Here is a 27,163-nt window from a genome sequence, read left to right on the forward strand (position 1 = left end):
AAACTCGACGGCGGGGAATCGAACCCCGGTCTCCCGCGTGACAGGCGGGGATACTGACCACTATACTACCGAAGACAGTTACGCTTGCCGACACCCGGGATAGAACCAGGGACCTTTAGATCTTCAGTCTAACGCTGTCCCAGCTGAGCTATTTCGGCACGCATAGGAGAAATCGGAAAGCAGCTTTACCAGAATGAAACTGGAAAGAATCAGCCAGATGTTATTTGTTCATAAAAGGACGAGAGAAGATACATCTAAGGAAGAATTGTGTTACTCAGCGAATGTGGTTTGTCAAGATTTCTAAAGTCAATCGAAAGAGCACATGTAGAATTATTAGTGTTATCCAATAAAAATAAAAAGATTAATGTTAAATCGCAAACTCCCCGGCGGGGAATCGAATCCCGGTCTCCCGCGTGACAGGCGGGGATACTGACCACTATACTATCGAGGACAGTTACGCTTGCCGAAACCCGGGATCGAACCAGGGACCTTTAGATCTTCAGTCTAACGCTCTCCCAACTGAGCTATTTCGGCCCGCCTAGGAGAGATCCGAAGCAGCTTTACCAGAATGAAATTGGAAAGAATCAGCAAGATGTTATTTGTTCATAAAAGGACGAGAGAAGATACATCTAAGGAAAATTGTGTTACTCAGCGAATGTGGTTTGTCAAGATTTCTAAAGTCAATCGAAAGAGCACATGTAGAATTATTAGTGTTATCCAATAAAAATAAAAAGATTAATGTTGTATCGCAAACGCCCCGGAGGGGAATCGAACCCCGGTCTCCCGCGTGACAGGCGGGGATACTGACCACTATACTACCGAGGACAGTTACGCTTGCCGAAACCCGGGATCGAACCAGGGACCTTTAAATCTTCAGTCTAACGCTCTCCCATCTGAGCTATTTCGGCACTATTAGGAGAAATCGGAAAGCAGCTTTACCAGAATGAAACTGGAAAGAATCAGCAAGATGTTATTTGTTCATAAAAGGACGAGAGAAGATACATCTAAGGAAGAATTGTGTTACTCAGCGAATGTGGTTTGTCAAGATTTCTAAAGTCAATCGAAAGCGCACATGTCGAATTATTAGTGTTATCCAATAAAAATAAAAAGATTAAAGAAATATAGCAAACTCCCCGGCGGGGAATCGAACCCCGGTCTCCCGCGTGACAGGCGGGGATACTGACCACTATACTACCGAGGACAGTTACGCTTGCCGAAACCCGGGACCTTTAGATCTTCAGTCTAAAGCTCTCCCAACTGAGCTATTTCGGCACGCCTAGGAGTAATCGGAAAGCAGCTTTACCAGAATGAAATTGGAAAGAATCAGCAAGATGTTATTTGTTCATAAAAGGACGAGAGAAGATACATCTAATAAAGAATTGTGTTACTCAGCGAATGTGGTTTGTCAAGATTTCTAAAGTCAATCGAAAGCGCACATGTAGGATTATTAGTGTTATCCAATAAAAATAAAAAGGTTAATGTTATATCGCAAACTCCCCGTCGGGGAATCGAACCCCGGTCTCCCGCGTGACAGGCGGGGATACTGACCACTATACTACCGAGGACAGTTACGCTTGCCGAAACCCGGGATCGAACCAGGGACCTTTAGATCTTCAGTCTAACGCTCTCCCAACTGAGCTATTTCGGCACGCCTAGGAGAAATCGGAAAGCAGCTTTATCAGAATGAAACTGGAAAGAATCAGCAAGATGTTATTTGTTCATAAAGGGACGAGAGAAGATACATCTAAGGAAGAATTGTGTTACTCAGCGAATGTGGTTTGTCAAGATTTCTAAAGTCAATCGAAAGAGCACATGTATAATTATTATTGTTATCCAATAAAAATAAAAAGATTAATGTTATATCGCAAACGCTCCGGCGGGTAATCGAACCCCGGTGTCCCGCGTGACAGGCGGGGATACTGACCACTATACTACCGAAGACAGTTACGCTTGCCGAAACCCGGGATCGAACCAGGGACCTTTAGATCTTCAGTCTAACGCTCTCCCAACTGAGCTATTTCGGCACGCCAAGAAGAAATCGGAAAGCAGCTTTATCAGAATGAAACTGGAAAGAATCAGCAAGATGTTATTTGTTCATAAAAGGACGAGAGAAGATACATCTAATAAAGAATTGTGTTACTCAGCGAATGTGGTTTGTCAAGATTTCTAAAGTCAATCGAAAGCGCACATGTAGAATTATTAGTGTTATCCAATAAAAATATTAAAGAAATATCGCAAACTCCCCGGCGGGGAATCGAACCCCGGTCTCCCGCGTGACAGGCGGGGATACTGACCACTATACTACCGAGGACAGTTAAGCTTGCCGAAACCCGGGATCGAACCAGGGACCTTTAGATCTTCAGTCTAACGCTCTCCCAACTGAGCTATTTCGGCACGCCTAGGAGAAATCGGAAAGCAGCTTTACCAGAATGAAATTGGAAAGAATCAGCAAATTGTTATTTGTTCATAAAAGGACGAGAGAAGATACATCTAAGGAAGAATTGTGTTACTCAGCGAATGTGGTTTGTCAAGATTTCTAAAGTCAATCGAAAGCGCACATGTAGAATTATTAGTGTTATCCAATAAAAATAAAAAGATTAAAGAAACATAGGAAACTCGACGGGGGGGAATCGAACCCCGGTCTCCCGCGTGACAGGCGGGGATACTGACCACTATACTACCGAGGACAGTTACGCTTGCCGAAACCAGGGATCGAACCAGTTACCTTTAGATCTTCAGTCTAACGCTCTCCCAACTGAGCTACTTCGGCACGCCTAGGAGAAATCGGAAAGCAGCTTTACCAGAATGAAATTGGAAAGAAGCAGCAAGATGTTATTTGTTCATAAAAGGACGAGAGAAGATACATCTAATAAAGAATTGTGTTACTCAGCGAATGTGGTTTGTGAAGATTTCTAAAGTCAATCGAAAGCGCACATGTAGAATTATTAGTGTTATCCAATAAAAACAAAAAGATTAAAGAAATATAGCAAACTCCCCGGCGGGGAATCGAACCCCGGTCTCCTGCGTGACAGGCGGGGATACTGACCACTATACTACCTAGGACAGTTACGCTTGCCGAAACCCGGGATCGAACCAGGGACCTTTACATCTTCAGTCTAACGCTCTCCCAACTGAGCTATTTCGGCACGCCTAGGAGAAATCGGAAAGCAGCTTTACCAGAATGAAACTGGAAAGAATCAGCAAGATGTTATTTGTTCATAAAAGGACGAGAGAAGATACATCTAAGGAAGAATTGTGTTACTCAGCGAATGTGGTTTGTCAAGATTTCTAAAGTCAATCGAAAGCGCACATGTAGAATTATTAGTGTTATCCAATAAAAATAAAAAGATTAAAGAGATATAGCAAACTCGACGGCGGGGAATCGAACCCCGGTCTCCCGCGTGACAGGCGGGGATACTGACCACTATACTACCGAAGACAGTTACGCTTGCCGACACCCGGGATAGAACCAGGGACCTTTAGATCTTCAGTCTAACGCTGTCCCAGCTGAGCTATTTCGGCACGCATAGGAGAAATCGGAAAGCAGCTTTACCAGAATGAAACTGGAAAGAATCAGCAAGATGTTATTTGTTCATAAAAGGACGAGAGAAGATACATCTAAGGAAGAATTGTGTTACTCAGCGAATGTGGTTTGTCAAGATTTCTAAAGTCAATCGAAAGAGCACATGTAGAATTATTAGTGTTATCCAATAAAAATAAAAAGATTAATGTTAAATCGCAAACTCCCCGGCGGGGAATCGAATCCCGGTCTCCCGCGTGACAGGCTGGGATACTGACCACTATACTATCGAGGACAGTTACGCTTGCCGAAACCCGGGATCGAACCAGGGACCTTTAGATCTTCAGTCTAACGCTCTCCCAACTGAGCTATTTCGGCCCGCCTAGGAGAGATCCGAAGCAGCTTTACCAGAATGAAATTGGAAAGAATCAGCAAGATGTTATTTGTTCATAAAAGGACGAGAGAAGATACATCTAAGGAAAATTGTGTTACTCAGCGAATGTGGTTTGTCAAGATTTCTAAAGTCAATCGAAAGAGCACATGTAGAATTATTAGTGTTATCCAATAAAAATAAAAAGATTAATGTTGTATCGCAAACGCCCCGGAGGGGAATCGAACCCCGGTCTCCCGCGTGACAGGCGGGGATACTGACCACTATACTACCGAGGACAGCTACGCTTGCCGAAACGCGGGATCGAACCAGGGACCTTTAAATCTTCAGTCTAACGCTCTCCCATCTGAGCTATTTCGGCACTATTAGGAGAAATCGGAAAGCAGCTTTACCAGAATGAAACTGGAAAGAATCAGCAAGATGTTATTTGTTCATAAAAGGACGAGAGAAGATACATCTAAGGAAGAATTGTGTTACTCAGCGAATGTGGTTTGTCAAGATTTCTAAAGTCAATCGAAAGCGCACATGTAGAATTATTAGTGTTATCCAATAAAAATAAAAAGATTAAAGAAATATAGCAAACTCCCCGGCGGGGAATCGAACCCCGGTCTCCCGCGTGACAGGCGGGGATACTGACCACTATACTACCGAGGAAAGTTACGCTTGACGAAACCCGGGACCTTTAGATCTTCAGTCTAAAGCTCTCCCAACTGAGCTATTTCGGCACGCCTAGGAGTAATCGGAAAGCAGCTTTACCAGAATGAAATTGGAAAGAATCAGCAAGATGTTATTTGTTCATAAAAGGACGAGAGAAGATACATCTAATAAAGAATTGTGTTACTCAGCGAATGTGGTTTGTCAAGATTTCTAAAGTCAATCGAAAGCGCACATGTAGGATTATTAGTGTTATCCAATAAAAATAAAAAGGTTAATGTTATATCGCAAACTCCCCGGCGGGGAATCGAACCCCGGTCTCCCGCGTGACAGGCGGGGATACTGACCACTATACTACCGAGGACAGTTACGCTTGCCGAAACCCGGGATCGAACCAGGGACCTTTAGATCTTCAGTCTAACGCTCTCCCAACTGAGCTATTTCGGCACGCCTAGGAGAAATCGGAAAGCAGCTTTATCAGAATGAAACTGGAAAGAATCAGCAAGATGTTATTTGTTCATAAAGGGACGAGAGAAGATACATCTAAGGAAGAATTGTGTTACTCAGCGAATGTGGTTTGTCAAGATTTCTAAAGTCAATCGAAAGAGCACATGTATAATTATTATTGTTATCCAATAAAAATAAAAAGATTAATGTTATATCGCAAACGCTCCGGCGGGTAATCGAACCCCGGTGTCCCGCGTGACAGGCGGGGATACTGACCACTATACTACCGAAGACAGTTACGCTTGCCGAAACCCGGGATCGAACCAGGGACCTTTAGATCTTCAGTCTAACGCTCTCCCAACTGAGCTATTTCGGCACGCCAAGGAGAAATCGGAAAGCAGCTTTATCAGAATGAAACTGGAAAGAATCAGCAAGATGTTATTTGTTCATAAAAGGACGAGAGAAGATACATCTAATAAAGAATTGTGTTACTCAGCGAATGTGGTTTGTCAAGATTTCTAAAGTCAATCGAAAGCGCACATGTAGAATTATTAGTGTTATCCAATAAAAATATTAAAGAAATATCGCAAACTCCCCGGCGGGGAATCGAACCCCGGTCTCCCGCGTGACAGGCGGGGATACTGACCACTATACTACCGAGGACAGTTAAGCTTGCCGAAACCCGGGATCGAACCAGGGACCTTTAGATCTTCAGTCTAACGCTCTCCCAACTGAGCTATTTCGGCACGCCTAGGAGAAATCGGAAAGCAGCTTTACCAGAATGAAATTGGAAAGAATCAGCAAGATGTTATTTGTTCATAAAAGGACGAGAGAAGATACATCTAATAAAGAATTGTGTTACTCAGCGAATGTGGTTTGTCAAGATTTCTAAAGTCAATCGAAAGCGCACATGTAGGATTATTAGTGTTATCCAATAAAAATAAAAAGGTTAATGTTATATCGCAAACTCCCCGGCGGGGAATCGAACCCCGGTCTCCCGCGTGACAGGCGGGGATACTGACCACTATACTACCGAGGACAGTTACGCTTGCCGAAACCCGGGATCGAACCAGGGACCTTTAGATCTTCAGTCTAACGCTCTCCCAACTGAGCTATTTCGGCACGCCTAGGAGAAATCGGAAAGCAGCTTTATCAGAATGAAACTGGAAAGAATCAGCAAGATGTTATTTGTTCATAAAGGGACGAGAGAAGATACATCTAAGGAAGAATTGTGTTACTCAGCGAATGTGGTTTGTCAAGATTTCTAAAGTCAATCGAAAGAGCACATGTATAATTATTATTGTTATCCAATAAAAATAAAAAGATTAATGTTATATCGCAAACGCTCCGGCGGGTAATCGAACCCCGGTGTCCCGCGTGACAGGCGGGGATACTGACCACTATACTACCGAAGACAGTTACGCTTGCCGAAACCCGGGATCGAACCAGGGACCTTTAGATCTTCAGTCTAACGCTCTCCCAACTGAGCTATTTCGGCACGCCAAGGAGAAATCGGAAAGCAGCTTTATCAGAATGAAACTGGAAAGAATCAGCAAGATGTTATTTGTTCATAAAAGGACGAGAGAAGATACATCTAATAAAGAATTGTGTTACTCAGCGAATGTGGTTTGTCAAGATTTCTAAAGTCAATCGAAAGCGCACATGTAGAATTATTAGTGTTATCCAATAAAAATATTAAAGAAATATCGCAAACTCCCCGGCGGGGAATCGAACCCCGGTCTCCCGCGTGACAGGCGGGGATACTGACCACTATACTACCGAGGACAGTTAAGCTTGCCGAAACCCGGGATCGAACCAGGGACCTTTAGATCTTCAGTCTAACGCTCTCCCAACTGAGCTATTTCGGCACGCCTAGGAGAAATCGGAAAGCAGCTTTACCAGAATGAAATTGGAAAGAATCAGCAAATTGTTATTTGTTCATAAAAGGACGAGAGAAGATACATCTAAGGAAGAATTGTGTTACTCAGCGAATGTGGTTTGTCAAGATTTCTAAAGTCAATCGAAAGCGCACATGTAGAATTATTAGTGTTATCCAATAAAAATAAAAAGATTAAAGAAACATAGGAAACTCGACGGGGGGGAATCGAACCCCGGTCTCCCGCGTGACAGGCGGGGATACTGACCACTATACTACCGAGGACAGTTACGCTTGCCGAAACCAGGGATCGAACCAGTTACCTTTAGATCTTCAGTCTAACGCTCTCCCAACTGAGCTACTTCGGCACGCCTAGGAGAAATCGGAAAGCAGCTTTACCAGAATGAAATTGGAAAGAAGCAGCAAGATGTTATTTGTTCATAAAAGGACGAGAGAAGATACATCTAATAAAGAATTGTGTTACTCAGCGAATGTGGTTTGTGAAGATTTCTAAAGTCAGTCGAAAGCGCACATGTAGAATTATTAGTGTTATCCAATAAAAACAAAAAGATTAAAGAAATATAGCAAACTCCCCGGCGGGGAATCGAACCCCGGTCTCCTGCGTGACAGGCGGGGATACTGACCACTATACTACCTAGGACAGTTACGCTTGCCGAAACCCGGGATCGAACCAGGGACCTTTACATCTTCAGTCTAACGCTCTCCCAACTGAGCTATTTCGGCACGCCTAGGAGAAATCGGAAAGCAGCTTTACCAGAATGAAACTGGAAAGAATCAGCAAGATGTTATTTGTTCATAAAAGGACGAGAGAAGATACATCTAAGGAAGAATTGTGTTACTCAGCGAATGTGGTTTGTCAAGATTTCTAAAGTCAATCGAAAGCGCACATGTAGAATTATTAATGTAATCCAATAAAAATAAAAAGATTAAAGAAATATAGCAAACTCCCCGGCGGGGAATCGAACCCCGGTCTCCCACGTGACAGGCGGGGATACTGACCACTATACTACCGAGGACAGTTACGCTTGCCGAAACCCGGGATCGAACCAGGGACCTTTAGATCTTCAGTCTAACGCTCTCCCAACTGAGCTATTTCGGCACGCCAAGGAGAAATCGGAAAGCAGCTTTATCAGAATGAAACTGGAAAGAATCAGCAAGATGTTATTTGTTCATAAAAGGACGAGAGAAGATACATCTAATAAAGAATTGTGTTACTCAGCGAATGTGGTTTGTCAAGATTTCTAAAGTCAATCGAAAGCGCACATGTAGAATTATTAGTGTTATCCAATAAAAATATTAAAGAAATATCGCAAACTCCCCGGCGGGGAATCGAACCCCGGTCTCCCGCGTGACAGGCGGGGATACTGACCACTATACTACCGAGGACAGTTAAGCTTGCCGAAACCCGGGATCGAACCAGGGACCTTTAGATCTTCAGTCTAACGCTCTCCCAACTGAGCTATTTCGGCACGCCTAGGAGAAATCGGAAAGCAGCTTTACCAGAATGAAATTGGAAAGAATCAGCAAATTGTTATTTGTTCATAAAAGGACGAGAGAAGATACATCTAAGGAAGAATTGTGTTACTCAGCGAATGTGGTTTGTCAAGATTTCTAAAGTCAATCGAAAGCGCACATGTAGAATTATTAGTGTTATCCAATAAAAATAAAAAGATTAAAGAAACATAGGAAACTCGACGGGGGGGAATCGAACCCCGGTCTCCCGCGTGACAGGCGGGGATACTGACCACTATACTACCGAGGACAGTTACGCTTGCCGAAACCAGGGATCGAACCAGTTACCTTTAGATCTTCAGTCTAACGCTCTCCCAACTGAGCTACTTCGGCACGCCTAGGAGAAATCGGAAAGCAGCTTTACCAGAATGAAATTGGAAAGAAGCAGCAAGATGTTATTTGTTCATAAAAGGACGAGAGAAGATACATCTAATAAAGAATTGTGTTACTCAGCGAATGTGGTTTGTGAAGATTTCTAAAGTCAGTCGAAAGCGCACATGTAGAATTATTAGTGTTATCCAATAAAAACAAAAAGATTAAAGAAATATAGCAAACTCCCCGGCGGGGAATCGAACCCCGGTCTCCTGCGTGACAGGCGGGGATACTGACCACTATACTACCTAGGACAGTTACGCTTGCCGAAACCCGGGATCGAACCAGGGACCTTTACATCTTCAGTCTAACGCTCTCCCAACTGAGCTATTTCGGCACGCCTAGGAGAAATCGGAAAGCAGCTTTACCAGAATGAAACTGGAAAGAATCAGCAAGATGTTATTTGTTCATAAAAGGACGAGAGAAGATACATCTAAGGAAGAATTGTGTTACTCAGCGAATGTGGTTTGTCAAGATTTCTAAAGTCAATCGAAAGCGCACATGTAGAATTATTAATGTAATCCAATAAAAATAAAAAGATTAAAGAAATATAGCAAACTCCCCGGCGGGGAATCGAACCCCGGTCTCCCACGTGACAGGCGGGGATACTGACCACTATACTACCGAGGACAGTTACGCTTGCCGAAACCCGGGATCGAACCAGGGACCTTTAGATCTTCAGTCTAACGCTCTCCCAACTGAGCTATTTCGGCACGCCTAGGAGAAATCGGAAAGCAGCTTTATCAGAATGAAACTGGAAAGAATCAGCAAGATGTTATTTGTTCATAAAGGGACGAGAGAAGATACATCTAAGGAAGAATTGTGTTACTCAGCGAATGTGTTTTGTCAAGATTTCTAAAGTCAATCGAAAGAGCACATGTATAATTATTATTGTTATCCAATAAAAATAAAAAGATTAATGTTATATCGCAAACGCTCCGGCGGGTAATCGAACCCCGGTGTCCCGCGTGACAGGCGGGGATACTGACCACTATACTACCGAAGACAGTTACGCTTGCCGAAACCCGGGATCGAACCAGGGACCTTTAGATCTTCAGTCTAACGCTCTCCCAACTGAGCTATTTCGGCACGCCTAGGAGAAATCGGAAAGCAGCTTTATCAGAATGAAACTGGAAAGAATCAGCAAGATGTTATTTGTTCATAAAAGGACGAGAGAAGATACATCTAATAAAGAATTGTGTTACTCAGCGAATGTGGTTTGTCAAGATTTCTAAAGTCAATCGAAAGCGCACATGTAGAATTATTAGTGTTATCCAATAAAAATATTAAAGAAATATCGCAAACTCTCCGGCGGGGAATCGAACCCCGGTCTCCCGCGTGACAGGCGGGGATACTGACCACTATACTACCGAGGACAGTTAAGCTTGCCGAAACCCGGGATCGAACCAGGGACCTTTAGATCTTCAGTCTAACGCTCTCCCAACTGAGCTATTTCGGCACGCCTAGGAGAAATCGGAAAGCAGCTTTACCAGAATGAAATTGGAAAGAATCAGCAAATTGTTATTTGTTCATAAAAGGACGAGAGAAGATACATCTAAGGAAGAATTGTGTTACTCAGCGAATGTGGTTTGTCAAGATTTCTAAAGTCAATCAAAAGCGCACATGTAGAATTATTAGTGTTATCCAATAAAAATAAAAAGATTAAAGAAACATAGGAAACTCGACGGGGGGGAATCGAACCCCGGTCTCCCGCGTGACAGGCGGGGATACTGACCACTATACTACCGAGGACAGTTACGCTTGCCGAAACCCGGGATCGAACCAGGGACCTTTAGATCTTCAGTCTAACGCTCTCCCAACTGAGCTATTTCGGCACGCCTAGGAGAAATCGGAAAGCAGCTTTATCAGAATGAAACTGGAAAGAATCAGCAAGATGTTATTTGTTCATAAAGGGACGAGAGAAGATACATCTAAGGAAGAATTGTGTTACTCATTGAATGTGGTTTGTCAAGATTTCTAAAGTCAATCGAAAGAGCACATGTATAATTATTATTGTTATCCAATAAAAATAAAAAGATTAATGTTATATCGCAAACGCTCCGGCGGGTAATCGAACCCCGGTGTCCCGCGTGACAGGCGGGGATACTGACCACTATACTACCGAAGACAGTTACGCTTGCCGAAACCCGGGATCGAACCAGGGACCTTTAGATCTTCAGTCTAACGCTCTCCCAACTGAGCTATTTCGGCACGCCTAGGAGAAATCGGAAAGCAGCTTTATCAGAATGAAACTGGAAAGAATCAGCAAGATGTTATTTGTTCATAAAAGGACGAGAGAAGATACATCTAATAAAGAATTGTGTTACTCAGCGAATGTGGTTTGTCAAGATTTCTAAAGTCAATCGAAAGCGCACATGTAGAATTATTAGTGTTATCCAATAAAAATCAAAAGATTAAAGAAATATAGCAAACTCGACGGCGGGGAATCGAACCCCGGTCTCCCGCGTGACAGGCGGGGATACTGACCACTATACTACCGAAGACAGTTACGCTTGCCGACACCCGGGATCGAACCAAGGACATTTAGATCTTCAGTCTAACGCTCTCCCAACCGAGCTATTTCGGCACGCCTAGGAGAAATCGGAAAGCAGCTTTATGAGAATGAAACTGGAAAGAATCTGCAAGATGTTATTTGTTCATAAAACTACGAGAGAAGATACATCTAAGGAAGAATTGTGTTACTCAGCGAATGTGGTTTGTCAAGATTTCTAAAGTCAATCGAAAGCGCACATGTAGAATTATTAGTGTTATCCAATAAAAATAAAAAGATTAAAGAGATATAGCAAACTCGACGGCGGGGAATCGAACCCCGGTCTCCCGCGTGACAGGCGGGGATACTGACCACTATACTACCGAAGACAGTTACGCTTGCCGACACCCGGGATAGAACCAGGGACCTTTAGATCTTCAGTCTAACGCTGTCCCAGCTGAGCTATTTCGGCACGCATAGGAGAAATCGGAAAGCAGCTTTACCAGAATGAAACTGGAAAGAATCAGCAAGATGTTATTTGTTCATAAAAGGACGAGAGAAGATACATCTAAGGAAGAATTGTGTTACTCAGCGAATGTGGTTTGTCAAGATTTCTAAAGTCAATCGAAAGAGCACATGTAGAATTATTAGTGTTATCCAATAAAAATAAAAAGATTAATGTTAAATCGCAAACTCCCCGGCGGGGAATCGAATCCCGGTCTCCCGCGTGACAGGCGGGGATACTGACCACTATACTATCGAGGACAGTTACGCTTGCCGAAACCCGGGATCGAACCAGGGACCTTTAGATCTTCAGTCTAACGCTCTCCCAACTGAGCTATTTCGGCCCGCCTAGGAGAGATCCGAAGCAGCTTTACCAGAATGAAATTGGAAAGAATCAGCAAGATGTTATTTGTTCATAAAAGGACGAGAGAAGATACATCTAAGGAAAATTGTGTTACTCAGCGAATGTGGTTTGTCAAGATTTCTAAAGTCAATCGAAAGAGCACATGTAGAATTATTAGTGTTATCCAATAAAAATAAAAAGATTAATGTTGTATCGCAAACTCCCCGGCGGGGAATCGAACCCCGGTCTCCCGCGTGACAGGCGGGGATACTGACCACTATACTACCGAGGACAGTTACGCTTGCCGAAACCCGGGACCTTTAGATCTTCAGTCTAAAGCTCTCCCAACTGAGCTATTTCGGCACGCCTAGGAGTAATCGGAAAGCAGCTTTACCAGAATGAAATTGGAAAGAATCAGCAAGATGTTATTTGTTCATAAAAGGACGAGAGAAGATACATCTAATAAAGAATTGTGTTACTCAGCGAATGTGGTTTGTCAAGATTTCTAAAGTCAATCGAAAGCGCACATGTAGGATTATTAGTGTTATCCAATAAAAATAAAAAGGTTAATGTTATATCGCAAACTCCCCGTCGGGGAATCGAACCCCGGTCTCCCGCGTGACAGGCGGGGATACTGACCACTATACTACCGAGGACAGTTACGCTTGCCGAAACCCGGGATCGAACCAGGGACCTTTAGATCTTCAGTCTAACGCTCTCCCAACTGAGCTATTTCGGCACGCCTAGGAGAAATCGGAAAGCAGCTTTATCAGAATGAAACTGGAAAGAATCAGCAAGATGTTATTTGTTCATAAAGGGACGAGAGAAGATACATCTAAGGAAGAATTGTGTTACTCAGCGAATGTGGTTTGTCAAGATTTCTAAAGTCAATCGAAAGAGCACATGTATAATTATTATTGTTATCCAATAAAAATAAAAAGATTAATGTTATATCGCAAACGCTCCGGCGGGTAATCGAACCCCGGTGTCCCGCGTGACAGGCGGGGATACTGACCACTATACTACCGAAGACAGTTACGCTTGCCGAAACCCGGGATCGAACCAGGGACCTTTAGATCTTCAGTCTAACGCTCTCCCAACTGAGCTATTTCGGCACGCCAAGAAGAAATCGGAAAGCAGCTTTATCAGAATGAAACTGGAAAGAATCAGCAAGATGTTATTTGTTCATAAAAGGACGAGAGAAGATACATCTAATAAAGAATTGTGTTACTCAGCGAATGTGGTTTGTCAAGATTTCTAAAGTCAATCGAAAGCGCACATGTAGAATTATTAGTGTTATCCAATAAAAATATTAAAGAAATATCGCAAACTCCCCGGCGGGGAATCGAACCCCGGTCTCCCGCGTGACAGGCGGGGATACTGACCACTATACTACCGAGGACAGTTAAGCTTGCCGAAACCCGGGATCGAACCAGGGACCTTTAGATCTTCAGTCTAACGCTCTCCCAACTGAGCTATTTCGGCACGCCTAGGAGAAATCGGAAAGCAGCTTTACCAGAATGAAATTGGAAAGAATCAGCAAATTGTTATTTGTTCATAAAAGGACGAGAGAAGATACATCTAAGGAAGAATTGTGTTACTCAGCGAATGTGGTTTGTCAAGATTTCTAAAGTCAATCGAAAGCGCACATGTAGAATTATTAGTGTTATCCAATAAAAATAAAAAGATTAAAGAAACATAGGAAACTCGACGGGGGGGAATCGAACCCCGGTCTCCCGCGTGACAGGCGGGGATACTGACCACTATACTACCGAGGACAGTTACGCTTGCCGAAACCAGGGATCGAACCAGTTACCTTTAGATCTTCAGTCTAACGCTCTCCCAACTGAGCTACTTCGGCACGCCTAGGAGAAATCGGAAAGCAGCTTTACCAGAATGAAATTGGAAAGAAGCAGCAAGATGTTATTTGTTCATAAAAGGACGAGAGAAGATACATCTAATAAAGAATTGTGTTACTCAGCGAATGTGGTTTGTGAAGATTTCTAAAGTCAATCGAAAGCGCACATGTAGAATTATTAGTGTTATCCAATAAAAACAAAAAGATTAAAGAAATATAGCAAACTCCCCGGCGGGGAATCGAACCCCGGTCTCCTGCGTGACAGGCGGGGATACTGACCACTATACTACCTAGGACAGTTACGCTTGCCGAAACCCGGGATCGAACCAGGGACCTTTACATCTTCAGTCTAACGCTCTCCCAACTGAGCTATTTCGGCACGCCTAGGAGAAATCGGAAAGCAGCTTTACCAGAATGAAACTGGAAAGAATCAGCAAGATGTTATTTGTTCATAAAAGGACGAGAGAAGATACATCTAAGGAAGAATTGTGTTACTCAGCGAATGTGGTTTGTCAAGATTTCTAAAGTCAATCGAAAGCGCACATGTAGAATTATTAATGTAATCCAATAAAAATAAAAAGATTAAAGAAATATAGCAAACTCCCCGGCGGGGAATCGAACCCCGGTCTCCCACGTGACAGGCGGGGATACTGACCACTATACTACCGAGGACAGTTACGCTTGCCGAAACCCGGGATCGAACCAGGGACCTTTAGATCTTCAGTCTAACGCTCTCCCAACTGAGCTATTTCGGCACGCCTAGGAGAAATCGGAAAGCAGCTTTATCAGAATGAAACTGGAAAGAATCAGCAAGATGTTATTTGTTCATAAAAGGACGAGAGAAGATACATCTAAGGAAGAATTGTGTTACTCAGCGAATGTGGTTTGTCAAGATTTCTAAAGTCAATCGAAAGCGCACATGTAGAATTATTAATGTAATCCAATAAAAATAAAAAGATTAAAGAAATATAGCAAACTCCCCGGCGGGGAATCGAACCCCGGTCTCCCGCGTGACAGGCGGGGATACTGACCACTATACTACCGAGGACAGTTACGCTTGCCGAAACCCGGGATCGAACCAGGGACCTTTAGATCTTCAGTCTAACGCTCTCCCAACTGAGCTATTTCGGCACGCCTAGGAGAAATCGGAAAGCAGCTTTATCAGAATGAAACTGGAAAGAATCAGCAAGATGTTATTTGTTCATAAAGGGACGAGAGAAGATACATCTAAGGAAGAATTGTGTTACTCAGCGAATGTGTTTTGTCAAGATTTCTAAAGTCAATCGAAAGAGCACATGTATAATTATTATTGTTATCCAATAAAAATAAAAAGATTAATGTTATATCGCAAACGCTCCGGCGGGTAATCGAACCCCGGTGTCCCGCGTGACAGGCGGGGATACTGACCACTATACTACCGAAGACAGTTACGCTTGCCGAAACCCGGGATCGAACCAGGGACCTTTAGATCTTCAGTCTAACGCTCTCCCAACTGAGCTATTTCGGCACGCCTAGGAGAAATCGGAAAGCAGCTTTATCAGAATGAAACTGGAAAGAATCAGCAAGATGTTATTTGTTCATAAAAGGACGAGAGAAGATACATCTAATAAAGAATTGTGTTACTCAGCGAATGTGGTTTGTCAAGATTTCTAAAGTCAATCGAAAGCGCACATGTAGAATTATTAGTGTTATCCAATAAAAATATTAAAGAAATATCGCAAACTCCCCGGCGGGGAATCGAACCCCGGTCTCCCGCGTGACAGGCGGGGATACTGACCACTATACTACCGAGGACAGTTAAGCTTGCCGAAACCCGGGATCGAACCAGGGACCTTTAGATCTTCAGTCTAACGCTCTCCCAACTGAGCTATTTCGGCACGCCTAGGAGAAATCGGAAAGCAGCTTTACCAGAATGAAATTGGAAAGAATCAGCAAATTGTTATTTGTTCATAAAAGGACGAGAGAAGATACATCTAAGGAAGAATTGTGTTACTCAGCGAATGTGGTTTGTCAAGATTTCTAAAGTCAATCAAAAGCGCACATGTAGAATTATTAGTGTTATCCAATAAAAATAAAAAGATTAAAGAAACATAGGAAACTCGACGGGGGGGAATCGAACCCCGGTCTCCCGCGTGACAGGCGGGGATACTGACCACTATACTACCGAGGACAGTTACGCTTGCCGAAACCCGGGATCGAACCAGGGACCTTTAGATCTTCAGTCTAACGCTCTCCCAACTGAGCTATTTCGGCACGCCTAGGAGAAATCGGAAAGCAGCTTTATCAGAATGAAACTGGAAAGAATCAGCAAGATGTTATTTGTTCATAAAGGGACGAGAGAAGATACATCTAAGGAAGAATTGTGTTACTCAGCGAATGTGGTTTGTCAAGATTTCTAAAGTCAATCGAAAGAGCACATGTATAATTATTATTGTTATCCAATAAAAATAAAAAGATTAATGTTATATCGCAAACGCTCCGGCGGGTAATCGAACCCCGGTGTCCCGCGTGACAGGCGGGGATACTGACCACTATACTACCGAAGACAGTTACTCTTGCCGAAACCCGGGATCGAACCAGGGACCTTTAGATCTTCAGTCTAACGCTCTCCCAACTGAGCTATTTCGGCACGCCTAGGAGAAATCGGAAAGCAGCTTTATCAGAATGAAACTGGAAAGAATCAGCAAGATGTTATTTGTTCATAAAAGGACGAGAGAAGATACATCTAATAAAGAATTGTGTTACTCAGCGAATGTGGTTTGTCAAGATTTCTAAAGTCAATCGAAAGCGCACATGTAGAATTATTAGTGTTATCCAATAAAAATATTAAAGAAATATCGCAAACTCCCCGGCGGGGAATCGAACCCCGGTCTCCCGCGTGACAGGCGGGGATACTGACCACTATACTACCGAGGACAGTTAAGCTTGCCGAAACCCGGGATCGAACCAGGGACCTTTAGATCTTCAGTCTAACGCTCTCCCAACTGAGCTATTTCGGCACGCCTAGGAGAAATCGGAAAGCAGCTTTACCAGAATGAAATTGGAAAGAATCAGCAAATTGTTATTTGTTCATAAAAGGACGAGAGAAGATACATCTAAGGAAGAATTGTGTTACTCAGCGAATGTGGTTTGTCAAGATTTCTAAAGTCAATCGAAAGCGCACATGTAGAATTATTAGTGTTATCCATTAAAAATAAAAAGATTAAAGAAACATAAGAAACTCGACGGGGGGGAATCGAACCCCGGTCTCCCGCGTGACAGGCGGGGATACTGACCACTATACTACCGAGGACAGTTACGCTTGCCGAAACCAGGGATCGAACCAGTTACCTTTAGATCTTCAGTCTAACGCTCTCCCAACTGAGCTACTTCGGCACGCCTAGGAGAAATCGGAAAGCAGCTTTACCAGAATGAAATTGGAAAGAAGCAGCAAGATGTTATTTGTTCATAAAAGGACGAGAGAAGATACATCTAATAAAGAATTGTGTTACTCAGCGAATGTGGTTTGTGAAGATTTCTAAAGTCAATCGAAAGCGCACATGTAGAATTATTAGTGTTATCCAATAAAAACAAAAAGATTAAAGAAATATAGCAAACTCCCCGGCGGGGAATCGAACCCCGGTCTCCTGCGTGACAGGCGGGGATACTGACCACTATACTACCTAGGACAGTTACGCTTGCCGAAACCCGGGATCGAACCAGGGACCTTTACATCTTCAGTCTAACGCTCTCCCAACTGAGCTATTTCGGCACGCCTAGGAGAAATCGGAAAGCAGCTTTACCAGAATGAAACTGGAAAGAATCAGCAAGATGTTATTTGTTCATAAAAGGACGAGAGAAGATACATCTAAGGAAGAATTGTGTTACTCAGCGAATGTGGTTTGTCAAGATTTCTAAAGTCAATCGAAAGCGCACATGTAGAATTATTAATGTAATCCAATAAAAATAAAAAGATTAAAGAAATATAGCAAACTCCCCGGCGGGGAATCGAACCCCGGTCTCCCACGTGACAGGCGGGGATACTGACCACTATACTACCGAGGACAGTTACGCTTGCCGAAACCCGGGATCGAACCAGGGACCTTTAGATCTTCAGTCTAACGCTCTCCCAACTGAGCTATTTCGGCACGCCTAGGAGAAATCGGAAAGCAGCTTTATCAGAATGAAACTGGAAAGAATCAGCAAGATGTTATTTGTTCATAAAAGGACGAGAGAAGATACATCTAAGGAAGAATTGTGTTACTCAGCGAATGTGGTTTGTCAAGATTTCTAAAGTCAATCGAAAGCGCACATGTAGAATTATTAATGTAATCCAATAAAAATAAAAAGATTAAAGAAATATAGCAAACTCCCAGGCGGGGAATCGAACCCCGGTCTCCCGCGTGACAGGCGGGGATACTGACCACTATACTACCGAGGACAGTTACGCTTGCCGAAACCCGGGATCGAACCAGGGACCTTTAGATCTTCAGTCTAACGCTCTCCCAACTGAGCTATTTCGGCACGCCTAGGAGAAATCGGAAAGCAGCTTTATCAGAATGAAACTGGAAAGAATCAGCAAGATGTTATTTGTTCATAAAGGGACGAGAGAAGATACATCTAAGGAAGAATTGTGTTACTCAGCGAATGTGTTTTGTCAAGATTTCTAAAGTCAATCGAAAGCGCACATGTAGAATTATTAGTGTTATCCAATAAAAACAAAAAGATTAAAGAAATATAGCGAACTCCCCGGCGGGGAATCGAACCCCGGTCTCCCGCGTGACAGGCGGGGATACTGACCACTATACTACCTAGGACAGTTACGCTTGCCGAAACCCGGGATCGAACCAGGGACCTTTACATCTTCAGTCTAACGCTCTCCCAACTGAGCTATTTCGGCACGCCTAGGAGAAATCGGAAAGCAGCTTTACCAGAATGAAATTGGAAAGAATCAGCAAGATGTTATTTGTTCATAAAAGGACGAGAGAAGATGCATCTAATAAAGAATTGTGTTACTCAGCGAATGTGGTTTGTCAAGATTTCTAAAGTCAATCGAAAGCGCACATGTAGAATTATTAGTGTTATCCAATAAAAATAAAAAGATTAAAGAAATATAGCAAACTCCCCGGCGGGTAATCGAACCCCGGCGTCCCGCGTGACAGGCGGGGATACTGACCACTATACTACCGAGGACAGTTCCGATTGCCGAAACCCGGGATCGAACCTTGACCTTTAGATCTTCAGTCTAACGCTCGCCCAACTGAGCTATTTCGGCACGCCTAGGAGAAATCGGAAAGCAGCTTTACCAGAATGAAATTGGAAAGAATCAGCAAGATGTTATTTGTTCATAAAAGGACGAGAGAAGATACATCTAAGGAAGAATTGTGTTACTCAGCGAATGTGGTTTGTCAAGATTTCTAAAGTCAATCGAAAGCGCACATGTAGAATTATTAGTGTTATCCAAGAAAAATAAAAAGATTATTGATATATCGCAAACTCCCCGGCGGGGAATCGAACCCCGGTCTCCCGCGTGACAGGCGGGGATACTGACCACTATACTACCGAGGACAGTTAAGCTTGCCGAAAGCCGGGATCGAACCAGGGACCTTTAGATCTTCAGTCTAACGCTCTCCCATCTGAGCTATTTCGGCACGCTTAGGAGAAATCGGAAAGAAGCTTTATCAGAATGAAACTGGAAAGAATCAGCAAGATGTTATTTGTTCATAAAAGGACGAGAGAAGATACATCTAAGGAAGAATTGTGTTACTCAGCGAATGTGGTTTGTCAAGATTTCTAAAGTGAATCGAAAGAGCACATGTAGAATTATTAGTGTTATCCAATAAAAATAAAAAGATCAATGTTATATTGCAAACGCTCCGGCGAGTAATCGAACCCCGTCTCCCGTGTGACAGGCGGGGATACTGACCACTATACTACCGAGGACAGTTAAGCTTGCCGAAACCCGGGATCGAACCAGGGACCTATAGATCTTCAGTCTAACGCTCTCCCAACTGAGCTATTTCGGCAAGCCTAGGAGAAATCGGAAAGCAGCTTTACCAGAATGAAATTGGAAAGAATCAGCAAGATGTTATTTGTTCATAAAAGGACGAGAGAAGATACATCTAATAAAGAATTGTGTTACTCAGCGAATGTGGTTTGTGAAGATTTCTAAGGTCAATCGAAAGCGCACATGTAGAATTAATAGTGTTATCCAATAAAAACAAAAAGATTAAAGAAATATAGCAAACTCCCCGGCGGGGAATCGAACCCCGGTCTCCCACGTGACAGGCGGGGATACTGACCACTATACTGCCGATGACAGTTACGCTTGCCGAAACCCGGGATCGAACCAGGGACCTTTAGATCTTCAGTCTAACGCTCTCCCAACTGAGCTATTTCGGCACGCCTAGGAGAAATCGGAAAGCAGCTTTATCAGAATGAAACTGGAAAGAATCAGCAAGATGTTATTTGTTCATAAAAGGACGAGAGAAGATACATCTAAGGAAGAATTGTGTTACTCAGCGAATGTGGTTTGTCAAGATTTCTAAAGTCAATCGAAAGCGCACATGTAGAATTATTAGTGTTATCCAATAAAAACAAAAAGATTAAAGAAATATAGCGAACTCCCCGGAGGGGAATCGAACCCCGGTCTCCCGCGTGACAGGCGGGGATACTGACCACTATACTACCTAGGACAGTTACGCTTGCCTAAACCCGGGATCGAACCAGGGACCTTTACATCTTCAGTCTAACGCTCTCCCAACTGAGCTATTTCGGCACGCCTAGGAGAAATCGGAAAGCAGCTTTACCAGAATGAAATTGGAAAGAATCAGCAAGATGTTATTTGTTCATAAAAGGACGAGAGAAGATGCATCTAATAAAGAATTGTGTTACTCAGCGAATGTGGTTTGTCAAGATTTCTAAAGTCAATCGAAAGCGCACATGTAGAATTATTAGTGTTATCCAATAAAAATAAAAAGATTAAAGAAATATAGCAAACTCCCCGGCGGGTAATCGAACCCCGGTGTCCCGCGTGACAGGCGGGGATACTGACCACTATACTACCGAGGACAGTTACGCTTGCCGAAACCCGGGATCGAACCAGGGACCTTTAGATCTTCAGTCTAACGCTCTCCCAACTGAGCTATTTCGGCACGCCTAGGAGAAATCGGAAAGCAGCTTTATCAGAATGAAACTGGAAAGAATCAGCAAGATGTTTTTTGTTCATAAAAGGACGAGAGAAGATACATCTAAGGAAGAATTGTGTTACTCAGCGAATGTGGTTTGTCAAGATTTCTAAAGTCAATCGAAAGCGCACATGTAGAATTATTAGTGTTATCCAATAAAAACAAAAAGATTAAAGAAATATAGCGAACTCCCCGGCGGGGAATCGAACCCCGGTCTCCCGCGTGACAGGCGGGGATACTGACCACTATACTACCTAGGACAGTTACGCTTGCCTAAACCCGGGATCGAACCAGGGACCTTTACATCTTCAGTCTAACGCTCTCCCAACTGAGCTATTTCGGCACGCCTAGGAGAAATCGGAAAGCAGCTTTACCAGAATGAAATTGGAAAGAATCAGCAAGATGTTATTTGTTCATAAAAGGACGAGAGAAGATGCATCTAATAAAGAATTGTGTTACTCAGCGAATGTGGTTTGTCAAGATTTCTAAAGTCAATCGAAAGCGCACATGTAGAATTATTAGTGTTATCCAATAAAAATAAAAAGATTAAAGAAATATAGCAAACTCCCCGGCGGGTAATCGAACCCCGGTGTCCCGCGTGACAGGCGGGGATACTGACCACTATACTACCGAGGACAGTTCCGATTGCCGAAACGCGGGATCGAACCTTGACCTTTAGATCTTCAGTCTAACGCTCGCCCAACTGAGCTATTTCGGCACGCCTAGGAGAAATCGGAAAGCAGCTTTACCAGAATGAAATTGGAAAGAATCGGCAAGATGTTATTTGTTCATAAAAGGACGAGAGAAGATACATCTAAGGAAGAATTGTGTTACTCAGCGAATGTGGTTTGTCAAGATTTCTAAAGTCAATCGAAAGCGCACATGTAGAATTATTAGTGTTATAGAAGAAAAATAAAAAGATTATTGATATATCGCAAACTCCCCGGCGGGGAATCGAACTCCGGTCTCCCGCGTGACAGGCGGGGATACTGACCACTATACTACCGAGGACAGTTAAGCTTGCCGAAAGCCGGGATCGAACCAGGGACCTTTAGATCTTCAGTCTAACGCTCTCCCATCTGAGCTATTTCGGCACGCTTAGGAGAAATCGGAAAGAAGCTTTATCAGAATGAAACTGGAAAGAATCAGCAAGATGTTATTTGTTCATAAAAGGACGAGAGAAGATACATCTAAGGAAGAATTGTGTTACTCAGCGAATGTGGTTTGTCAAGATTTCTAAAGTGAATCGAAAGAGCACATTTAGAATTATTAGTGTTATCCAATAAAAATAAAAAGATCAATGTTATATCGCAAATTCCCCGGCGGAGAATCGAATCCCGGTCTCCCGCGTGACAGGCGGGGATACTGACCACTATACTACCGAGTACAGTTACGCTTGCCGAAACCCGGGATCGAACCAGGGACCTTTAGATCTTCAGTCTAACGCTCTCCCAACTGAGCTATTTCGGCACGCTTAGGAGAAATCGGAAAGAAGCTTTATCAGAATGAAACTGGAAAGAATCAGCAAGATGTTATTTGTTCATAAAAGGACGAGAGAAGATACATCTAAGGAAGAATTGTGTTACTCAGCGAATGTGGTTTGTCAAGATTTCTAAAGTGAATCGAAAGAGCACATTTAGAATTATTAGTGTTATCCAATAAAAATAAAAAGATCAATGTTATATCGCAAATTCCCCGGCGGAGAATCGAATCCCGGTCTCCCGCGTGACAGGCGGGGATACTGACCACTATACTACCGAGTACAGTTACGCTTGCCGAAACCCGGGATCGAACCAGGGACCTTTAGATCTTCAGTCTAACGCTCTCCCAACTGAGCTATTTCGGCACGCCTAGGAGAAATCGGAAAGCAGCTGTATCAGAATGAAACTGGAATGAATCAGCAAGATGTTATTTGTTCATAAAAGGACGAGAGAAGATACATCTAAGGAAGAATTGTGTTACTCAGCGAATGTGGTTTGTCAAGATTTCTAAAGTCAATCGAAAGAGCACATGTATAATTATTATTGTTATCCAATAAAAATAAAAAGATTAATGTTATATTGCAAACGCTCCGGCGAGTAATCAAACCCCGTCTCCCGTGTGACAGGCGGGGATACTGACCACTATACTACCGAGGACAGTTAAGCTTGCCGAAACCCGGGATCGAACCAGGGACCTTTAGATCTTCAGTCTAACGCTCTCCCAACTGAGCTATTTCGGCAAGCCTAGGAGAAATCGGAAAGCAGCTTTACCAGAATGAAATTGGAAAGAATCAGCAAGATGTTATTTGTTCATAAAAGGACGAGAGAAGATACATCTAATAAAGAATTGTGTTACTCAGCGAATGTGGTTTGTGAAGATTTCTAAAGTCAATCGAAAGCGCACATGTAGAATTAATAGTGTTATCCAATAAAAACAAAAAGATTAAAGAAATATAGCAAACTCCCCGGCGGGGAATCGAACCCCGGTCTCCCGCGTGACAGGCGGGGATACTGACCACTATACTACCTACGACAGTTACGCTTGCCGAAACCCGGGATCGAACCAGGGACCTTTACATCTTCAGTCTAACGCTCTCCCAACTGAGCTATTTCGGCACGCCTAGGAGAAATCGGAAAGCAGCTTTACCAGAATGAAATTGGAAAGAATAAGCAAGATGTTATTTGTTCATAAAAGGACGAGAGAAAATACATCTAATAAAGAATTGTGTTACTCAGCGAATGTGGTTTGTCAAGATTTCTAAAGTCAATCGAAAGCGCACATGTAGAATTATTAGTGTTATCCAATAAAAATAAAAAGATTAAAGAAATATAGCGAACTCGACGGCGGAGAATCGAACCCCGGTCTCCCGCATGACAGGCTGGGATACTGACCACTATACTACCGGGGACAGTTACGCTTGCCGAAACCCGGGATCGAACCAGGGACCTTTAGATCTTCAGTCTATCGCTCTCTTAACTGAGCTATTCCGGCACGCCTAAGAGAAATCGGAAAGCAGCTTTACCAGAATGAAATTGGAAAGAATCAGCAAAATGTTATTTGTTCATAAAAGGACGAGAGAAGATACATCTAATAAAGAATTGTGTTACTCAGCGAATGTGGTATGTCAAGATTTCTAAAGTCAATCGAAAGCGCACATGTAGAATTATTAGTGTTATCCAATAAAAATAAAAAGATTATTGATATATCGCAAACTCCCTGCCGGGGAATCGAACCCCGGTCTCCCGCATGACAGGCGGGGATACTGACCACTATACTACCGAGGACAGTTACGCTTGCCGAAACTCGGGATCGAACCAGGGACCCTTAGATCTTCTGTCTAACGCTCTCCCAACTGAGCTATTTCGGCACGCCTAGGAGAAATCGGAAAGCAGCTTTACCAGAATGAAATTGGAAAGAATCAGCAAGATGTTATTTGTTCATAAAAGGACGAGAGAAGATACATCTAAGGAAGAATTGTGTTACTCAGCGAATGTGGTTTGTCAAGATTTCAAAAGTGAATCGAAAGAGCAAATGTAGAATTATTAGTGTTATCCAATAAAAAAATTAAAGAAATATCGCAAACTCTCCGGCGGGGAATCGAACCCCGGTCTCCCGCGTGACAGGCGGGGATACTGACCACTATACTACCGAGGACAGTTAAGCTTGCCGAAACCCGGGATCGAACCAGGGACCTTTAGATCTTCAGTCTAACGCTCTCATAAACTGAGCTATTTCGGCACGCCTAGGAGAAATCGGAAAGCAGCTTTACCAGAATGAAATTGGAAAGAATCAGCAAGATGTTATTTGTTCATAAAAGGACGAGAGAAGATACATCTAATAAAGAATTGTGTTACTCAGCGAATGTGGTTTGTGAAGATTTCTAAAGTCAATCGAAAGCGCACATGTAGAATTATTAGTGTTATCCAATAAAAACAAAAAGATTAAAGAAATATAGCAAACTCCCCGGCGGGGAATCGAACCCCGGTCTCCTGCGTGACAGGCGGGGATACTGACCACTATACTACCTAGGACAGTTACGCTTGCCGAAACCCGGGATCGAACCAGGGACCTTTACATCTTCAGTCTAACGCTCTCCCAACTGAGCTATTTCGGCACGCCTAGGAGAAATCGGAAAGCAGCTTTACCAGAATGAAAGTGGAAAGAATCAGCAAGATGTTATTTGTTCATAAAAGGACGAGAGAAGATACATCTAAGGAAGAATTGTGTTACTCAGCGAATGTGGTTTGTCAAGATTTCTAAAGTCAATCGAAAGCGCACATGTAGAATTATTAATGTAATCCAATAAAAATAAAAAGATTAAAGAAATATAGCAAACTCCCCTGCGGGGAATCGAACCCCGGTCTTCCGCGTGACAGGCGGGGATACTGACCACTATACTACCGAGGACAGTTACGCTTGCCGAAACCCGGGATCGAACCAGGGACCTTTAGATCTTCAGTCTAACGCTCTCCCAACTGAGCTATTTCGGCACGCCTAGGAGAAATCGGAAAGCAGCTTTATCAGAATGAAACTGGAAAGAATCAGCAAGATGTTATTTGTTCATAAAAGGACGAGAGAAGATACATCTAAGGAAGAATTGTGTTACTCAGCGAATGTGGTTTGTCAAGATTTCTAAAGTCAATCGAAAGAGCACATGTATAATTATTATTGTTATCCAATAAAAATAAAAAGATTAATGGTTATATCGCAAACGCTCCGGCGGGTAATCGAACCCCGGTGTCCCGCGTGACAGGCGGGGATACTGACCACTATACTACCGAAGACAATTACGCTTGCCGAAACCCGGGATCGAACAAGGGACCTTTAGATCTTCAGTCTAACGCTCTCCCAACTGAGCTATTTCGGCACGCCTACGAGAAATCGGAAAGAAGCTTTACCAGAATGAAATTGGAAAGAATCAGCAAGATGTTATTTGTTCATAAAAGGACGAGAGAAGATACATCTAATAAAGAATTGTGTTACTCAGCGAATGTGGTTTGTCAAGATTTCTAAAGTCAATCGAAAGCGCACATGTAGAATTATTAGTGTTATCCAATAAAAATAAAAAGATTAAAGAAATATAGCAAACTCCCCGGCGGGTAATCGAACCCCGGTGTCCCGCGTGACAGGCGGGGATACTGACCACTATACTACCGAGGACAGTTCCGATTGCCGAAACCCGGGATCGAACCTTGACCTTTAGATCTTCAGTCTAACGCTCGCCCAACTGAGCTATTTCGGCACGCCTAGGAGAAATCGGAAAGCAGCTTTACCAGAATGAAATTGGAAAGAATCAGCAAGATGTTATTTGTTCATAAAAGGACGAGAGAAGATACATCTAAGGAAGAATTGTGTTACTCAGCGAATGTGGTTTGTCAAGATTTCTAAAGTCAATCGAAAGCGCACATGTAGAATTATTAGTGTTATCCAAGAAAAATAAAAAGATTATTGATATATTGCAAACTCCCCGGCGGGGAATCGAACCCCGGTCTCCCGCGTGACAGGCGGGGATACTGACCACTATACTACCGAGGACAGTTAAGCTTGCCGAAAGCCGGAATCGAACCAGGGACCTTTAGATCTTCAGTCTAACGCTCTCCCATCTGAGCTATTTCGGCACGCTTAGGAGAAATCGGAAAGAATCTTTATCAGAATGAAACTGGAAAGAATCAGCTAGATGTTATTTGTTCATAAAAGGACGAGAGAAGATACATCTAAGGAAGAATTGTGTTACTCAGCGAATGTGGTTTGTCAAGATTTCTAAAGTGAATCGAAAGAGCACATGTAGAATTATTAGTGTTATCCAATAAAAATAAAAAGATCAATGTTATATCGCAAATTCCCCGGCGGAGAATCGAATCCCGGTCTCCCGCGTGACAGGCGGGGATACTGACCACTATACTACAGAGGACAGTTACGCTTGCCGAAACCCGGGATCCAACCAGGGACCTTTAGATCTTCAGTCTAACGCTCTCCCAACTGAGCTATTTCGGCACGCCTAGGAGAAATCGGAAAGCAGCTTTATC

At 43.1% G+C, this 27,163-nt stretch overlaps 52 non-coding genes across 52 annotated transcripts; all 52 read right to left on the reverse strand.

The window, feature by feature from the left end:
* Positions 1 to 461: 461 nt before the first annotated feature.
* Trnaf-gaa (transfer RNA phenylalanine (anticodon GAA)) lies at positions 462 to 534 on the reverse strand. The gene has a single exon. It is a non-coding gene; the product is annotated as a tRNA-Phe (tRNA).
* A 595-nt stretch (positions 535 to 1,129) lies between these two features.
* Trnad-guc (transfer RNA aspartic acid (anticodon GUC)) lies at positions 1,130 to 1,201 on the reverse strand. The gene has a single exon. It is a non-coding gene; the product is annotated as a tRNA-Asp (tRNA).
* A 374-nt stretch (positions 1,202 to 1,575) lies between these two features.
* Positions 1,576 to 1,648, reverse strand: Trnaf-gaa (transfer RNA phenylalanine (anticodon GAA)). The gene has a single exon. It is a non-coding gene; the product is annotated as a tRNA-Phe (tRNA).
* A 303-nt stretch (positions 1,649 to 1,951) lies between these two features.
* On the reverse strand, positions 1,952 to 2,024 carry Trnaf-gaa (transfer RNA phenylalanine (anticodon GAA)). Its single transcript has one exon. It is a non-coding gene; the product is annotated as a tRNA-Phe (tRNA).
* Positions 2,025 to 2,239: 215 nt separating this feature from the next.
* On the reverse strand, positions 2,240 to 2,311 carry Trnad-guc (transfer RNA aspartic acid (anticodon GUC)). Its single transcript has one exon. It is a non-coding gene; the product is annotated as a tRNA-Asp (tRNA).
* Positions 2,312 to 2,321: 10 nt separating this feature from the next.
* On the reverse strand, positions 2,322 to 2,394 carry Trnaf-gaa (transfer RNA phenylalanine (anticodon GAA)). The gene has a single exon. It is a non-coding gene; the product is annotated as a tRNA-Phe (tRNA).
* A 1,431-nt stretch (positions 2,395 to 3,825) lies between these two features.
* Positions 3,826 to 3,898, reverse strand: Trnaf-gaa (transfer RNA phenylalanine (anticodon GAA)). The gene has a single exon. It is a non-coding gene; the product is annotated as a tRNA-Phe (tRNA).
* A 595-nt stretch (positions 3,899 to 4,493) lies between these two features.
* Trnad-guc (transfer RNA aspartic acid (anticodon GUC)) lies at positions 4,494 to 4,565 on the reverse strand. The gene has a single exon. It is a non-coding gene; the product is annotated as a tRNA-Asp (tRNA).
* Positions 4,566 to 4,857: 292 nt separating this feature from the next.
* Positions 4,858 to 4,929, reverse strand: Trnad-guc (transfer RNA aspartic acid (anticodon GUC)). The gene has a single exon. It is a non-coding gene; the product is annotated as a tRNA-Asp (tRNA).
* Positions 4,930 to 4,939: 10 nt separating this feature from the next.
* Trnaf-gaa (transfer RNA phenylalanine (anticodon GAA)) lies at positions 4,940 to 5,012 on the reverse strand. Its single transcript has one exon. It is a non-coding gene; the product is annotated as a tRNA-Phe (tRNA).
* Positions 5,013 to 5,315: 303 nt separating this feature from the next.
* On the reverse strand, positions 5,316 to 5,388 carry Trnaf-gaa (transfer RNA phenylalanine (anticodon GAA)). The gene has a single exon. It is a non-coding gene; the product is annotated as a tRNA-Phe (tRNA).
* A 215-nt stretch (positions 5,389 to 5,603) lies between these two features.
* On the reverse strand, positions 5,604 to 5,675 carry Trnad-guc (transfer RNA aspartic acid (anticodon GUC)). The gene has a single exon. It is a non-coding gene; the product is annotated as a tRNA-Asp (tRNA).
* Positions 5,676 to 5,685: 10 nt separating this feature from the next.
* Positions 5,686 to 5,758, reverse strand: Trnaf-gaa (transfer RNA phenylalanine (anticodon GAA)). The gene has a single exon. It is a non-coding gene; the product is annotated as a tRNA-Phe (tRNA).
* Positions 5,759 to 5,979: 221 nt separating this feature from the next.
* Positions 5,980 to 6,051, reverse strand: Trnad-guc (transfer RNA aspartic acid (anticodon GUC)). Its single transcript has one exon. It is a non-coding gene; the product is annotated as a tRNA-Asp (tRNA).
* A 10-nt stretch (positions 6,052 to 6,061) lies between these two features.
* Positions 6,062 to 6,134, reverse strand: Trnaf-gaa (transfer RNA phenylalanine (anticodon GAA)). The gene has a single exon. It is a non-coding gene; the product is annotated as a tRNA-Phe (tRNA).
* Positions 6,135 to 6,437: 303 nt separating this feature from the next.
* Positions 6,438 to 6,510, reverse strand: Trnaf-gaa (transfer RNA phenylalanine (anticodon GAA)). The gene has a single exon. It is a non-coding gene; the product is annotated as a tRNA-Phe (tRNA).
* Positions 6,511 to 6,725: 215 nt separating this feature from the next.
* On the reverse strand, positions 6,726 to 6,797 carry Trnad-guc (transfer RNA aspartic acid (anticodon GUC)). The gene has a single exon. It is a non-coding gene; the product is annotated as a tRNA-Asp (tRNA).
* A 10-nt stretch (positions 6,798 to 6,807) lies between these two features.
* Positions 6,808 to 6,880, reverse strand: Trnaf-gaa (transfer RNA phenylalanine (anticodon GAA)). Its single transcript has one exon. It is a non-coding gene; the product is annotated as a tRNA-Phe (tRNA).
* A 1,055-nt stretch (positions 6,881 to 7,935) lies between these two features.
* Positions 7,936 to 8,008, reverse strand: Trnaf-gaa (transfer RNA phenylalanine (anticodon GAA)). The gene has a single exon. It is a non-coding gene; the product is annotated as a tRNA-Phe (tRNA).
* A 215-nt stretch (positions 8,009 to 8,223) lies between these two features.
* On the reverse strand, positions 8,224 to 8,295 carry Trnad-guc (transfer RNA aspartic acid (anticodon GUC)). The gene has a single exon. It is a non-coding gene; the product is annotated as a tRNA-Asp (tRNA).
* Positions 8,296 to 8,305: 10 nt separating this feature from the next.
* On the reverse strand, positions 8,306 to 8,378 carry Trnaf-gaa (transfer RNA phenylalanine (anticodon GAA)). The gene has a single exon. It is a non-coding gene; the product is annotated as a tRNA-Phe (tRNA).
* Positions 8,379 to 9,433: 1,055 nt separating this feature from the next.
* On the reverse strand, positions 9,434 to 9,506 carry Trnaf-gaa (transfer RNA phenylalanine (anticodon GAA)). The gene has a single exon. It is a non-coding gene; the product is annotated as a tRNA-Phe (tRNA).
* A 303-nt stretch (positions 9,507 to 9,809) lies between these two features.
* Positions 9,810 to 9,882, reverse strand: Trnaf-gaa (transfer RNA phenylalanine (anticodon GAA)). Its single transcript has one exon. It is a non-coding gene; the product is annotated as a tRNA-Phe (tRNA).
* A 297-nt stretch (positions 9,883 to 10,179) lies between these two features.
* On the reverse strand, positions 10,180 to 10,252 carry Trnaf-gaa (transfer RNA phenylalanine (anticodon GAA)). The gene has a single exon. It is a non-coding gene; the product is annotated as a tRNA-Phe (tRNA).
* A 303-nt stretch (positions 10,253 to 10,555) lies between these two features.
* Trnaf-gaa (transfer RNA phenylalanine (anticodon GAA)) lies at positions 10,556 to 10,628 on the reverse strand. The gene has a single exon. It is a non-coding gene; the product is annotated as a tRNA-Phe (tRNA).
* Positions 10,629 to 10,931: 303 nt separating this feature from the next.
* Trnaf-gaa (transfer RNA phenylalanine (anticodon GAA)) lies at positions 10,932 to 11,004 on the reverse strand. Its single transcript has one exon. It is a non-coding gene; the product is annotated as a tRNA-Phe (tRNA).
* Positions 11,005 to 12,059: 1,055 nt separating this feature from the next.
* On the reverse strand, positions 12,060 to 12,132 carry Trnaf-gaa (transfer RNA phenylalanine (anticodon GAA)). The gene has a single exon. It is a non-coding gene; the product is annotated as a tRNA-Phe (tRNA).
* A 219-nt stretch (positions 12,133 to 12,351) lies between these two features.
* Trnad-guc (transfer RNA aspartic acid (anticodon GUC)) lies at positions 12,352 to 12,423 on the reverse strand. Its single transcript has one exon. It is a non-coding gene; the product is annotated as a tRNA-Asp (tRNA).
* Positions 12,424 to 12,797: 374 nt separating this feature from the next.
* On the reverse strand, positions 12,798 to 12,870 carry Trnaf-gaa (transfer RNA phenylalanine (anticodon GAA)). The gene has a single exon. It is a non-coding gene; the product is annotated as a tRNA-Phe (tRNA).
* A 303-nt stretch (positions 12,871 to 13,173) lies between these two features.
* Trnaf-gaa (transfer RNA phenylalanine (anticodon GAA)) lies at positions 13,174 to 13,246 on the reverse strand. The gene has a single exon. It is a non-coding gene; the product is annotated as a tRNA-Phe (tRNA).
* Positions 13,247 to 13,461: 215 nt separating this feature from the next.
* Positions 13,462 to 13,533, reverse strand: Trnad-guc (transfer RNA aspartic acid (anticodon GUC)). Its single transcript has one exon. It is a non-coding gene; the product is annotated as a tRNA-Asp (tRNA).
* A 10-nt stretch (positions 13,534 to 13,543) lies between these two features.
* On the reverse strand, positions 13,544 to 13,616 carry Trnaf-gaa (transfer RNA phenylalanine (anticodon GAA)). Its single transcript has one exon. It is a non-coding gene; the product is annotated as a tRNA-Phe (tRNA).
* A 1,055-nt stretch (positions 13,617 to 14,671) lies between these two features.
* Trnaf-gaa (transfer RNA phenylalanine (anticodon GAA)) lies at positions 14,672 to 14,744 on the reverse strand. The gene has a single exon. It is a non-coding gene; the product is annotated as a tRNA-Phe (tRNA).
* A 221-nt stretch (positions 14,745 to 14,965) lies between these two features.
* On the reverse strand, positions 14,966 to 15,037 carry Trnad-guc (transfer RNA aspartic acid (anticodon GUC)). Its single transcript has one exon. It is a non-coding gene; the product is annotated as a tRNA-Asp (tRNA).
* Positions 15,038 to 15,047: 10 nt separating this feature from the next.
* On the reverse strand, positions 15,048 to 15,120 carry Trnaf-gaa (transfer RNA phenylalanine (anticodon GAA)). Its single transcript has one exon. It is a non-coding gene; the product is annotated as a tRNA-Phe (tRNA).
* Positions 15,121 to 15,423: 303 nt separating this feature from the next.
* On the reverse strand, positions 15,424 to 15,496 carry Trnaf-gaa (transfer RNA phenylalanine (anticodon GAA)). The gene has a single exon. It is a non-coding gene; the product is annotated as a tRNA-Phe (tRNA).
* A 215-nt stretch (positions 15,497 to 15,711) lies between these two features.
* On the reverse strand, positions 15,712 to 15,783 carry Trnad-guc (transfer RNA aspartic acid (anticodon GUC)). Its single transcript has one exon. It is a non-coding gene; the product is annotated as a tRNA-Asp (tRNA).
* A 10-nt stretch (positions 15,784 to 15,793) lies between these two features.
* On the reverse strand, positions 15,794 to 15,866 carry Trnaf-gaa (transfer RNA phenylalanine (anticodon GAA)). Its single transcript has one exon. It is a non-coding gene; the product is annotated as a tRNA-Phe (tRNA).
* Positions 15,867 to 16,169: 303 nt separating this feature from the next.
* Positions 16,170 to 16,242, reverse strand: Trnaf-gaa (transfer RNA phenylalanine (anticodon GAA)). Its single transcript has one exon. It is a non-coding gene; the product is annotated as a tRNA-Phe (tRNA).
* A 303-nt stretch (positions 16,243 to 16,545) lies between these two features.
* On the reverse strand, positions 16,546 to 16,618 carry Trnaf-gaa (transfer RNA phenylalanine (anticodon GAA)). Its single transcript has one exon. It is a non-coding gene; the product is annotated as a tRNA-Phe (tRNA).
* A 215-nt stretch (positions 16,619 to 16,833) lies between these two features.
* Positions 16,834 to 16,905, reverse strand: Trnad-guc (transfer RNA aspartic acid (anticodon GUC)). Its single transcript has one exon. It is a non-coding gene; the product is annotated as a tRNA-Asp (tRNA).
* A 10-nt stretch (positions 16,906 to 16,915) lies between these two features.
* Trnaf-gaa (transfer RNA phenylalanine (anticodon GAA)) lies at positions 16,916 to 16,988 on the reverse strand. Its single transcript has one exon. It is a non-coding gene; the product is annotated as a tRNA-Phe (tRNA).
* A 1,055-nt stretch (positions 16,989 to 18,043) lies between these two features.
* On the reverse strand, positions 18,044 to 18,116 carry Trnaf-gaa (transfer RNA phenylalanine (anticodon GAA)). Its single transcript has one exon. It is a non-coding gene; the product is annotated as a tRNA-Phe (tRNA).
* A 303-nt stretch (positions 18,117 to 18,419) lies between these two features.
* On the reverse strand, positions 18,420 to 18,492 carry Trnaf-gaa (transfer RNA phenylalanine (anticodon GAA)). The gene has a single exon. It is a non-coding gene; the product is annotated as a tRNA-Phe (tRNA).
* A 972-nt stretch (positions 18,493 to 19,464) lies between these two features.
* Positions 19,465 to 19,536, reverse strand: Trnad-guc (transfer RNA aspartic acid (anticodon GUC)). Its single transcript has one exon. It is a non-coding gene; the product is annotated as a tRNA-Asp (tRNA).
* Positions 19,537 to 20,297: 761 nt separating this feature from the next.
* Trnaf-gaa (transfer RNA phenylalanine (anticodon GAA)) lies at positions 20,298 to 20,370 on the reverse strand. The gene has a single exon. It is a non-coding gene; the product is annotated as a tRNA-Phe (tRNA).
* A 679-nt stretch (positions 20,371 to 21,049) lies between these two features.
* Trnaf-gaa (transfer RNA phenylalanine (anticodon GAA)) lies at positions 21,050 to 21,122 on the reverse strand. The gene has a single exon. It is a non-coding gene; the product is annotated as a tRNA-Phe (tRNA).
* A 1,430-nt stretch (positions 21,123 to 22,552) lies between these two features.
* On the reverse strand, positions 22,553 to 22,625 carry Trnaf-gaa (transfer RNA phenylalanine (anticodon GAA)). Its single transcript has one exon. It is a non-coding gene; the product is annotated as a tRNA-Phe (tRNA).
* Positions 22,626 to 22,928: 303 nt separating this feature from the next.
* On the reverse strand, positions 22,929 to 23,001 carry Trnaf-gaa (transfer RNA phenylalanine (anticodon GAA)). The gene has a single exon. It is a non-coding gene; the product is annotated as a tRNA-Phe (tRNA).
* Positions 23,002 to 23,303: 302 nt separating this feature from the next.
* On the reverse strand, positions 23,304 to 23,376 carry Trnaf-gaa (transfer RNA phenylalanine (anticodon GAA)). Its single transcript has one exon. It is a non-coding gene; the product is annotated as a tRNA-Phe (tRNA).
* Positions 23,377 to 25,554: 2,178 nt separating this feature from the next.
* Positions 25,555 to 25,627, reverse strand: Trnaf-gaa (transfer RNA phenylalanine (anticodon GAA)). The gene has a single exon. It is a non-coding gene; the product is annotated as a tRNA-Phe (tRNA).
* A 973-nt stretch (positions 25,628 to 26,600) lies between these two features.
* Positions 26,601 to 26,672, reverse strand: Trnad-guc (transfer RNA aspartic acid (anticodon GUC)). Its single transcript has one exon. It is a non-coding gene; the product is annotated as a tRNA-Asp (tRNA).
* Positions 26,673 to 27,163: the final 491 nt, after the last annotated feature.

This window comes from Argiope bruennichi, chromosome 7, assembly GCF_947563725.1.
Source record: "Argiope bruennichi chromosome 7, qqArgBrue1.1, whole genome shotgun sequence".
NCBI lineage: Eukaryota > Metazoa > Arthropoda > Arachnida > Araneae > Araneidae > Argiope > Argiope bruennichi.